This window comes from Branchiostoma floridae, chromosome 14 (assembly GCF_000003815.2).
Source record: "Branchiostoma floridae strain S238N-H82 chromosome 14, Bfl_VNyyK, whole genome shotgun sequence".
NCBI classification, from domain to species: Eukaryota; Metazoa; Chordata; class Leptocardii; order Amphioxiformes; family Branchiostomatidae; genus Branchiostoma; species Branchiostoma floridae.
In genome coordinates this window covers 1,773,412-1,785,588 of record NC_049992.1, presented here as the reverse complement: position 1 = coordinate 1,785,588, position 12,177 = coordinate 1,773,412, and the positions used below count along the sequence as shown (strand labels likewise).

Genomic DNA, 12,177 nt, shown 5'->3' with positions numbered 1-12,177 from the left:
TCCCTGTGCCAGTTGTTTTAGGTTGGATAGATCATTATCCCATGTGCCAGTTGTTTTAGGTTGGATAGATCATTATCCCATGTGCCAGTTGTTTTAGGCTGGATAGATCATTATCCCATGTGCCAGTTGTTTTAGTTTGGATAGATCATTATCCCATGTGCCAGTTGTTTTAGGTTGGATAGATCATTATTAGAAAATGTAGAGTTAAAAGTTGGCACTTTGTTAACATCACATGTAAATTGTAGGATTTTGTGGTCAGTTTTAAGGGTCATATCACCATTTTTCATTGTGCAGACATTGATAAGACATTGTTGAACAAGCAAATGATACCAAAACACCACTACAGTAGTTAAAAATTAGTGTAGTGGCCCTTATTTTAGCGTAGTGGTCACAAATTTTAGCGTAGGGGCCCACTACGCTAAAATGCACTGGCTAGAACCCTGGGCAGACACTCTTATAAAACAACCTCCCGATGTCTTCCTGCCCACAAGTCTGAAGAGTTCCCATATGAAGGGTTTCCCATACGTGTGCAGAGAATGAGTTGATGATGGAGTATATCACACAGCCCCATACTGCGCTGCACAGTCCACATAAGATGCACTCTAGAACTTATTTACCCCTGAAACGTACGACGTTGGTGCAGGGTCATCATTCCTCCATATTGACTGATTGAGCTTACTTAGGGCGCGTCGCCCAGAACATTAGCTGTGCAGGTTTGGACTCTATCAGTCGATTTAACCAGGATTATCACCCCCCAGTTTAGCCGTGGTACGGCCCGCCTTCAGTTGATTTAACCAGGATTATCACCCCCCAGTTTTGCCGTGGTACGGCCCGCCTTCAGTCGATTTAACCAGGATTATCACCCCCCAGTTTAGCCGTGGTACGGCCCGCCTTCAGTTGATTTAACCAGGATTATCACCCCCCCAGTTTAGCCGTGGTACGGCCCGCCTTCAGTTGATTTAACCAGGAATAACTACCCCCCAGTTTAGCCGTGGTACGGCCCGCCTTCAGTTGATCTAACCAGGATTATCACCCCCCAGTTAAGCCGTGGTACGGCCCACCTTCAGTTGATTTAACCAGGATTATCACCCCCCAGTTTAGCCGTGGTACGGCCCACCTTCAGTTGATTTAACCAGGATTATCACCCCCCAGTTTAGCCGTGGTACGGCCCGCCTTCAGTCGATTTAACCAGGATGATCACCCCCCAGTTTAGCCGTGGTACGGCCCGCCTTCAGTTGATTTAACCAGGATTATCACCCCCCAGGTTAGCCGTGGTACGGCCCACCTTCAGTTGATTTAACCAGGATTATCACCCCCCAGTTTAGCCGTGGTACGGCCCGCCTTCAGTTGATTTAACCAGGATTATCACCCCCCAGTTTAGCCGTGGTACGGCCCGCCTTCAGCCGGATTTATCCCCCCCCCCCCTAGACATACAGCATGAAAATCACGCCCTTCTTGCATGAGGAGGGTAATAATGAAAATCACGCCCTTCTTGCATGAGGAGGGTAATAATGAACGTGAATGATCACAGGCAGCACCACAGAGACTTTCACTCCCAGAAAGTTGCTGGAGCCACATTTCCACTTCAAAGAGAGCCCTTTGGGGAGGCAGGGTGAACATGTCGACTGGGTTGTTCAGTTCTGCAGAAATTAATAAGGATTATGCAGACATTTCAGATAAAGCATCATCCGAACCAGCCATTCACACTAGACCCTGAGATGGACACAATGATTACAGAGTAATGACTGGTCTGGGTGAGCGATACACCTTACTTTACACTGTGGATTACAGGCATTACAGCAAGTCTATACCAGTCATTACAACCATGGTACAGGCATGATCATGGTGGAGTTAACCTGCATGTGAGCTATAACCCTTATTTGCTGTTCAAACGGCGGCCACTGGGCCACATGAATGTGTGCCTTTGATCATACAGCAGCTTCTGAGGGTGCCAAGCAGGCCCTCATCATTTGCAATTACAAGTCATTCTGCAGAACGGAATCATGGCACAAAGGAGAGGCTTTGGGAACCTTTCAACAATATTGACTGTTCTTTGGTTGGGTCTTATATAACAGCCCGGGGCAAAGGTATGTATTAAAAGTGCCAAAATAGATCAGGGCAAACACATCAACTTTAACATTACAAGAACACAATGAGCTTCCCTTCAACCTTCACAGAACAACTAAGAAACTTTCCCATTGAAAGTTGATAGCATGTTCACCAACCTCATTGCAGTGACTCCAAAGTTTGTACAGTTGGGCAGAGAAAAACTGAACTGGTGAATGGAGAAATTCAGCAGCCTACAGATTTGTACTAACATCAGCTCCTGTAGCTGATATCATGACAGATACCTGAAGTTTCTATTTTCTTATCAAGATCAGTGGCTAGTTAGCATCTCTCAGCAAGGCAAATAGAAATCTGATGTAGATTAAAACTACACAATGATTAACAGAAGACATTTAGTCTTGTTCATTTTGTCCATCAAAAATAACTATCTTCATGGACCAGCAGTCTGGTTAAGCATGTGATTTAGCAGGTGATGATGGACAGGTTTCCCCAGAAGATATGGAGAGTTTCATGTTGTAATAATGAAAAGCTGAACTCCTGGAGCAGAACAGAGTTGATGAAACTGGCAGCAGACATACGGCAATATCTGTCGCCACTGGTATTAACTCGACTCTCTGCAATTTACTAAGTCTCCGCTTCCATCCAATTTATCAGTTCTGCAATTAGAACGTCCTGATGAGGGCTTGTGAAATATGACACTAGTCAGGAACTTACCGAGGTGAAATCTAACACTAGTGAGGAACTTACTGAGGTGAAATATGACACTAGTGAGAAACTTACTGAGGTGAAATACATGTATGACACTAGTCAGGAACTTACTGGGGTGAAATATGACACTAGTCAGGAACTTACCGAGGTGAAATATGACACTAGTAAAGAACTTGCTGGGGTGAAATCTGAAACTGGTCAGGAAACTATTGAGGAAACTACCGAGTTCCAGGTGCCCAAGGAAGAACAGTAATCCTTACAGTTTCCTCCATTGTTAATTTATATCCTAAACACTTCATGTCCATTAAGTCCCACTAAACATTTTCTATTGTCCTTTAAGCAAAAGACTCAAACTTGCTTTCTGCATGCTTCTGTCTGAACTAAGCAGGCAGCAAGACAGGAGACTTTGCTAAAAGCTTCCAAAGACAGTTTACAGGATTTTCACAGTTGTGAAAGTATCCATACTGACTGCAGCAGCTAATATATGAATGATGGGTTCTTGTCCACACTTGAGGCTTATACCTGGAGCTCCCTTATACAAGGGGCCACCGGCTTTATGTCACCCCCCTCCCTTATACAAGGGGCCACCAGCTTTATGTCACCCCCCTCCCTTATACAAGGGGCTACCGACTTCATGTCACCCCCCTCCCTTATACAAGGGGCCACCGGCTTTATGTCACCCCCCTCCCCTATACAAGGGGCCACCGGATTTATGTCACCCTCCTCCCTTATAAAAGGGGCCACCGGCTTTATGTCACCCCCCTCCCTTATACAAGGGGCCACCGGCCTTATGTCACCCCCCCTCCCTTATACAAGGGGCCACCGGCCTTATGTCACCCCCACCCCCCGCCCTTATACAGGGGGCCACCAGCTTTATGTGACCATCCAAGCCCCCCTATAAAACACCCGGTAACAACGACCCTCCAAGCAGCCTTGAGAAATGGAACAACTAAAACTAAGAAACTCGTGTCATCAGGAAAAATAGTCTAATGAAGCAAACAAAAAACAAAAAAAATATTGATGTTGTATAAATAAATATGACAATTTCCTTTTACAAGCATCAGAGTGCAAAAGCATTACTTTCCTTTCATTCTTCCATCCCCCTTCAGGCATCAATTTCCAATAAACTTTATCATCCAAACAGGCCTTACACACCGATACCCACTATACAAGCTGGCAGCAGGAGATTTAATATAGGTGGAAATAAGCGGTAACGAAATTCATAGTCACAGCGCAGAGTGCCATACCATCAGCATGCGGGCGCCTTTGGATATTCCATATGATGTGATAATAATCCAGCACTTATTCCTGGTGGATATTCCATATGATGTGATAATAATCCAGCACTTATTCCTGGTGGACTCAGACTGAGACTTCCAGGCTCCTGAGTCCTACATGTAGGAGGCAGTCTGATTGGACTACTCTCACGTCCCAAATAAACGTGCTGGGACGTGTATTTTTTCAGCAGTAAAATCCACCCGGTATGTTCTTATTTAGGACGGTAAGTTAAACCTTTTTTTAAATTGGGGCTTTACTAACCAGGGACACACAAATATTGAAAGTTGGGGTTTATCTGCCCATATTACTGCGGTATTTTTGCTCAAAATTCACTATTTTTTAATGCTTATCATGAGTCATAGAAGGCAGTATAGTTGGACTAACAGCCTCTGGTGGGACTGACTATGAAAATCTCCAAAGCTCACACGTTTGTTTGTTTGTTTGTTTCGATCTCCATTAGACTTTACAATTCCAAAATCTATTCCCCACCAGCTCCAATAATAGTTCCCACCTCCCCGGCACCATCAGTGCACACAGTCAGACCTGCTTCTCTAATTAAGGAATTGATAAACACAGAAGCCTTTAATTAACTTCTAACCACGGGCATCGATAACTGTCTGGGGCCTGTCAGCAACATGTCGTAACATGTAGGGCACGGCCTGTAACGTTACCTGGTAAATTAAGAGAATAAACATTTATATATACACCTACTTCATACTGACATCTATGTATAAAACCTAGGGCTGTGTACCTAAACAAATTTCAGGTACAGGTACAGGTACAGGGCTTTAGGTACAGGTCTGGACCTGCACCTGTACCTAAAAAAGTTTAACCAAGTATATGTAAGTTAAACATGTAGCTAACTGTCTTTTCTAGTGATGAATTGTCATCTTTGTATTTGGAATTACATATTTGAGTCTCAAAACAATTTCTTCTGGAAATTTTCTTAAGTTTCAACTGCAAGATTATCACCATTGTCATTGTTTATTCGGGATTTACTTGTCCAGCAGTCTTAAAAAGTAGTGTTTAATAGTGATTTAGTTTGTTTAGGTACAGGTACAGGTACACAGATGTTTAGGTCCGGACCTGTACCTAAACAATTTTTTAGGTACGATACAGGTACGGGTATTTAGGTACACAGCCCTAATAAAACCCAGTTCATGGACCAGTGCAGGTTAGGTGCAGGTAGACACCAGAAATACCTGCACAGCTCCAGTTTTACCTGCGCTAACCTGCATACAGAAGGCAATACACTGGTGTGGTATTATAAGTTATGCTGCACACCAACCCAGCACCCCCATGTACTAATCTTCAGCACTCTAACTCTCCACACAAATCAGTATTACAGCTGCACAACAACCCTGCACACCCACGTGCCAAACTTCAACACTCTAACTCACCCACGTGCCAAACTTCAGCACTCTAACTGTCCACACAAATCAATATTACAGCATCTTCACTAGAGTGGTGCTGCTAGAAATGCCATCTTCTTAAAAGCAAGAAGATCTGACAGCTTCCGTGTAGAAACTGTTACCCGATATACCCACTGGCTCCAGACCGGCACTTTGAGATGTTCTACCGACACCTTCCGATGAAATCATGAATAAACCAAGACGGCAGGCATGTCACAATCACAAGTAGTTCTCAAGGAAACTTGTAGAAGCAAAGTTTAGGTGAAACATTCAGGCAACTAGTTACAAACAAACCTTCCTCCATTCGTTGTGAAGTTGTGGAGCGAATTGTGACCATCGACACAGACAGAAGTTCAGTTGTATGCCTCCCACCAACACCAGTACTGTACGTAATACCTTTATCCTATTGGGTATAACCTCCAACCCAGTTGCTGTGGACCCACACTGGTGTGTAACCCCAACAGTGCTGTGTGTATGTCAGCATCCTCTCATGTACATGTACAATCTCCAAGCTAGTTGCTGTAAACACACACTGGTGTGTAACTATAGAGTTGTCTACAGATTTCTGACATACCTTTAACATGTGCCTTTGTTCTCTGTCTCTTAAGGGTTCATCAGTCCTTCCGTAGTGTTACCTCCACATGGTCGGTCCTTAGGGCGTCTTCTCTACACACAACTTTCACTTTCTGATGACCTTCACTTAAAGGTGTGTCTTCAGATATCTGCAGAATAAGGAAATAAAGGATAAATGAAACAATTGTAACAAGTTGACATTTCATGATAGCAATATTACCTGCAAGTATGGCTTGTGAAAACATTTTGCAAGTAAAATTTGTGTGCTGAGTAACTTTAGACTGTTGGGGGCAAACCATGAACCACCTGATGTGCCATCAAAAACAAACCTACTATGAAGACAAGTTTTTAACCCAACAATCTTCCACCGAGCCCGAAAGCTCGACCCAACTCCCAACAAGCCCTGATTTACATCTTGTCTGCTTTGTATGCTGCAAATTATCAGGTTATACATTCTTAAGGAATCCAATTACAAGGCGCTGACATCCGGGGGGAGACCCGATAAAGGAAAATGTCGCCTCTCCGCAAAACGCAATTTATATTCACTATCCATCAACGGTAAAGAGGATGATATTTCTGTGATGGGATGTAGGGATTGTTCAGAAGAATTAATCCGCTTTCGGGGCCAACGTTCAAAATTAGTCTTCTTCATCTCCTGTCATGGAGAATCTTATGGCTACGCTAATCTATTTCCTACTTCTCAGAATCACTGCTTCATTTATCTTTGATTTGACACAAAAACATTAAAAACATCACAATGAATCATTCACGGTGAACAAGCAAAATGGCTTGATTATGGCACCAACAGTTGAAAAAATATTGTTAAGTTGAGTGGTACCATTTTCTGTATCTGCATAAACTTGGTTTATTTTCCATCTATCAATGATTGCAAATAAGTAATGTAATATCACCCAGCACAGGAAGCTGACTTCGTGGCTCCTGTGGTAGCAAATGTGTCCATCATGTCAGTGCAGCATGTCCTTTTTTCAATTTTTCATTTTCATTTTCCCTGCTAAATCATTTGTCTGCACAAACCCAGAACCAGGGAATAAAACAGCCATGCCCCGCACCCCCCCCCCCCCCAAACATCACCCCCATCCAAGCTAACTCCTGTAATTAGATCAGCAGGCAGTTATAAAGCGATTTATGGGAGAGGTAATTTCTCTTCACAGGCTTAGCGTCGCACCACAATAGCATTAAGCACCTGTTGACGGCAAAGTTATTACCCCGTCTTTCATCCTTAAACCCCCACTCAACAAAACGGCCCGATTTAATTATAGATACACAGGAGGAGACAAAGTAATTAAGCCACAAAACATGAGAAAATTAGGCCGGTAATTAACGAGAAGAGACGGGTGATATGATTTAATATGAAGGTACGAATGTATCATTTTTCAGGGTTTTCAAGGACAGACAGACAGAGATGCATCCATGGACGATGCTTGGGAGATCCCTCACAGATGTGCTCGGGAATGGCAGTATTATATTAAGTAAGGCATTTATCAAGACAACTTTTCAACCTCCTGAAAATTGTTTTTCATAGCACATCTTTATCTATTCACTGACTGGGATAAACAATGATTACAATATATTCATCATGTACTGCTATCATCATCGTCATCATCATATACTAGCGGGAGTGCTGGAAACACTGTCAAAACTTGCCAGTTTTATGTGTGAAAGTGCTACCTTAACACAAAACTTGTGAAGTGCTACCTTAACACAAAACTTGTGAAGTGCTACCTTAACACAAAACTTGTGAAAGTGCTACCTTAACACAAGACTTGCCTGTGTTCTGTGTGAAAGTGCTACCTTAACACAAAACAAACATTCCTGTAACTTTATACTGTAGAAAGAATCAATGACTGATACTTTAAATCTCATTAATCTTTAAGGCTCCGTAACAGCTGGGCCGTGGATTTAAGGATGTATCACAAGGAAATCTGGAGGAGTCAGCAAGACCCAAACAAGCGACTACATTTCAGTTCAGCAACATCCCGAGAAACCAGACTGCTGTACCAACAGTCTAAGGAAATAGTTACCAATGAATTTTTCCTATTTACTTTAGTATAACATTCAGCCTGTTAGCAACAAATTTGTCATGGTGTAAGCAGCAGGGAAGAAGGGCTGAAGCTTAAAGCATTAGATTTAACTTGTCACATCCCAACACTACTTTCATCTTAAATTCTTTGAACATTTAAGGACTGGATAGCATCTTGGTCCAATACAAATTCAGTACTTATTGTTAACAATTTGAGAGAGATTGAGGGCAAAAGATGCCATGTTAATATCAGGTCTTGCAACCACCTTGCATACAATCACCACCAAACAGTGCTCATATGCCATTAACTTGCAAATTATGTTTAGGTGATAGACTGAACCCAGGCCACCCAGAGTACCCTTCAACAAAATGCAAGTCTCCAACCACATGCTGCTGTACTTTTTTTGTAGAGAAACTTTACCACACATCACCATCTACACGGTTTGACAACACTGATCCCTGACTGTCCCTGGGTTACAGCTTCAATGGACCTCGCTCTCACTGAAAAACAACTAGTCAAACCACGAGATCCACAATTTGCAGAAGCAGAGACTGAAGACCAACTTGCTGCTGAGATATTAGAATTGCACACATCGAGCAGTGCTTGTGTCATCAGCACCTACTACTGAAGTTCTGACAAGGCTGATCCCTGACTTTCCCTGGGTTACAGCTTCAATGGACCTCGTTCTCACTGAAAATCAACTTAAGTCAAACCACGAGAGCTTGAGACTGAGGGTGAACTTGCTGCTGTAGATATTAGATGCACACGTGAACAGTGTTTGTGTCATCACCTGGTAACCTACTACTGAAGTTCTGACAAGGCTGATCCCTGGACGTTCCACTGTTACTTACAGCTTTAATGAACCTCGCACTGAAAACCAGCTTGTCATCAGGAGAGTTTGGCACCTCACCCGACCTCTCTAGTGTGGGTTCTTCTGAAGGGCAGTGATGTCAGCGATGATCGAGACTGGCGAGAGTTCGATCAAACCGTGCCTCTTTACGAACCTTTGTGCCGCGCTGAGTTTATCTCTCCCATCTCTGCAGATAAGTAGATTAAAGCCGTTCAGCAAACCTGCCTTGAAAGGGGTTCCGCCGGCCGGCCGGGCTAAAAGCTTGCCGACTAAATAGACTATTGGAGATTCGCACACAGATCAGTCATGGCTTGATTGAGATCAGACAAATATAGCAATGAGGCATGACCGGCACATGATGGGGGGGGGGGGTGTCTTTGGAGTAGTTGCTTATGGGGAAGACTTTTACATGCCTGCACCACAGTGTGGAAGCTTATGGGGGAAGACTTTTACTAAACAGAACTTTTACTGTACATGCATGGGTCTATGGTGTGGAGCTTACTGTACATGCATGGGACTATGGTGTGTTTACCGTAGCTAACGGGAAAGATTTATGTACCTGCATGGGACTATGGTATGGTGGCTTACTGTACAAAAATCAAGTAAAAATCGAATAACATTTTTTGACTGTCATTGTATGTAATATACAGAGCAGAAGACCACCATAAGCTCATTGTGAGCTTCTTGTCCCATGCTCAAAAAATGAATGCGAATAAAATAAAATAAAATACAATAACACTATAGAGCCAGTGTCCGCATGTCCTACATTAACAAAAGGCTAATATTTGCTAGCAAACGCTGTTTATTTCCCTCCCAACCCATTTGTAAAATGTCTGCTGACTTCCTGCATCTACTGCAGGGAGTACTGCTGTATGTTTGTTTATTCAAACTGCACCGAAATGTAGAACGATGAAAGAATTTATACATTATGAGAGAAACAAACATTTGCAACACATTTCAATCTAAAATCGAATGTCAGGAAAATTCCCATGTCAATGGAGCGTTGAGTGTTGTAATTTATCCATCATAATTTGTAGCGAGTCCACAGAGACGCCGTTTTCATCTGTAACCTGATTTATGGCGCCGCAGAAGACACAAAGTGCCGGCCACCCCGATGATTAAGGTCGATAAACGCTCCAATATTGAGTGATACCAAATCAGCCAGGATTTCCCCAGGGCCGGCTGCAATCAGGCTGGGAACCGCTCGCCTTTCCCGCCAGACATCAGGCTGGGAACCGCTCGCCTTTCCCGCCAGACATCAGGCTGGGAACCGCTCGCCTTTCCCGCCAGACATCAGGCTGGGAACCGCTCGCCTTTCCCGCCAGAAATCAGGCTGGGAACCGCTCGCCTTTCCCGCCAGAATCAGGCTAGGAACCGCTCGCCTTTCCCGCCAGACATCAGGCTGGGAACCGCTCGCCTTTCCCGCCAGAATCAGGCTGGGAACCGCTCGCCTTTCCCGCCAGAATCAGGCTGGGAACCGCTCGCCTTTCCCGCCAGACATCAGGCTGGGAACCGCTCGCCTTTCCCGCCAGAAATCGGGGCCAGAAACAAACACGGGAAGCACAATGTAACATGTAAAGCTTGGCTGGAGGAACGAATTTCAGAGTAGATCAAACGTGTACATCTCAATCCAAGCTGCAGTGTCTCAGATTTTTAACAAACAAGGCCAGACTGGAAGCTGAAAACATCTAGTGTGATGCTGAGGGGAAGTCTGTACCTTGGAACACACAGTTTCTGGAAGGGGACATGGTCAAGATCAAGTTTATTGCTCAGCCCATTGGTATATATGCTATTGTTGAATAATTACTTAGAAATGTACAAGAATAAAAAATAAGTTGTTCTCGCCTTATAGTGCATTCTTGTATGTACAATTTGTGATTACTAACACTAAGTTCAGACCGGCATGGCATGTCCAACACAAAAGTTCTGCTGCAGTATCGAGGTCACACACCAGGGGGCCTAAACTTCACATCGACCTTTGTCTTCTAAATACCTACCCACATTCCAAATATCATTACCATCCATCCAGAGGTTCTTATTCATGTATGCTGACCACTTACAGTGGCACGTTATCCAGAAACACACACAAAAGCACAAACTGCACACAGACACACCAAAAACAATACCTCCATTTTCCATAGAGGTAGAAGAAGGATTAAAACTCCATCCATGCTGACATGATGGCGCTTATGTCTAACTAAAGACAACCTTACACATTTTGTACCTTTGCACTTTTACAAACTGTTATCCCCACCAGGCCTCCAACTTACTTCAGCTCCCCTACATACGTGCCTTCCAGACCCCATGCCTCCAACTGTTTTACAGAAGGAAATTTACAGCCTACAGAATAAAAGCAATATTCCCACCCTGGCGGCCCCAACCCGGTCCTGAATGGGCACAGCACATCATGATGCTGCCATTATGATACTATCATATGCTCTAAGGGGTTTCCAGATCCAGCAACAAAACTTTAATAGAGCAATCCATCCCCATAAACCACCAGCCGGCAAGGCTCTCTCGCAGCGCCGTGATCGCTTCATCCAAATATAGACTTTAGATTGGTTTGCCGCAGTAGAGACAGAAATCCCTGCAGCTACGCAGCCTTTCAGGCTTCGCTCTGTAACTACCCACGATAGCAGCTACGCAGCCTTTCAGGCTTTGCTCTGTCGGTAACTACCCACGATAGCAGCTACACAGCCTTTCAGGCTTCGCTCTGTAACTACCCACGATAGCAGCTACGCAGCCTTTCAGGCTTCGCTCTGTCGGTAACTACCCACGATAGCAGCTACACAGCCTTTCAGGCTTCGCTCTGTAACTACCCACGATAGCAGCTACGCAGCCTTTCAGGCTTCGCTCTGTCGGTAACTACCCACGATAGCAGCTACGCAGTCTTTCAGGCTTCGCTCTGTAACTACCCACGATAGCAGCTACGCAGCCTTTCAGGCTTCGCTCTGTCAGTAACTACCCACGATAGCAGCTACGCAGCCTTTCAGGCTTCCCTCTGTCAGTAACTACCCACGATAGCAGCTACGCAGCCTTTCAGGCTTCGCTCTGTCAGTAACTACCCACGATAGCAGCTACCGGCCTTTCAGGCTTCGCTCTGTCAGTAACTACCCACGATAGCAGCTACGCAGCCTTTCAGGCTTCGCTCTGTAACTACCCACGATAGCAGCTACGCAGTCTTTCAGGCTTCGCTCTGTAACTACCCACGATAGCAGCTTTGCAGCCTTTCAGGCTTCGCTCTGTA

At 44.3% G+C, this 12,177-nt stretch overlaps 1 protein-coding gene across 1 annotated transcript in view; it reads right to left on the bottom strand.

Moving 5' to 3' along the window:
* Positions 1 to 12,177, bottom strand: part of LOC118429968 (D-glucuronyl C5-epimerase-like) — an 83,933-nt gene that overhangs the window by 50,113 nt on the left and 21,643 nt on the right. The window contains exon 2 of the mRNA XM_035840615.1: positions 6,040 to 6,187. The gene's annotated coding sequence lies outside the window, so the exon portion shown is untranslated. The remainder of the gene's footprint in view (positions 1 to 6,039; positions 6,188 to 12,177) is intronic.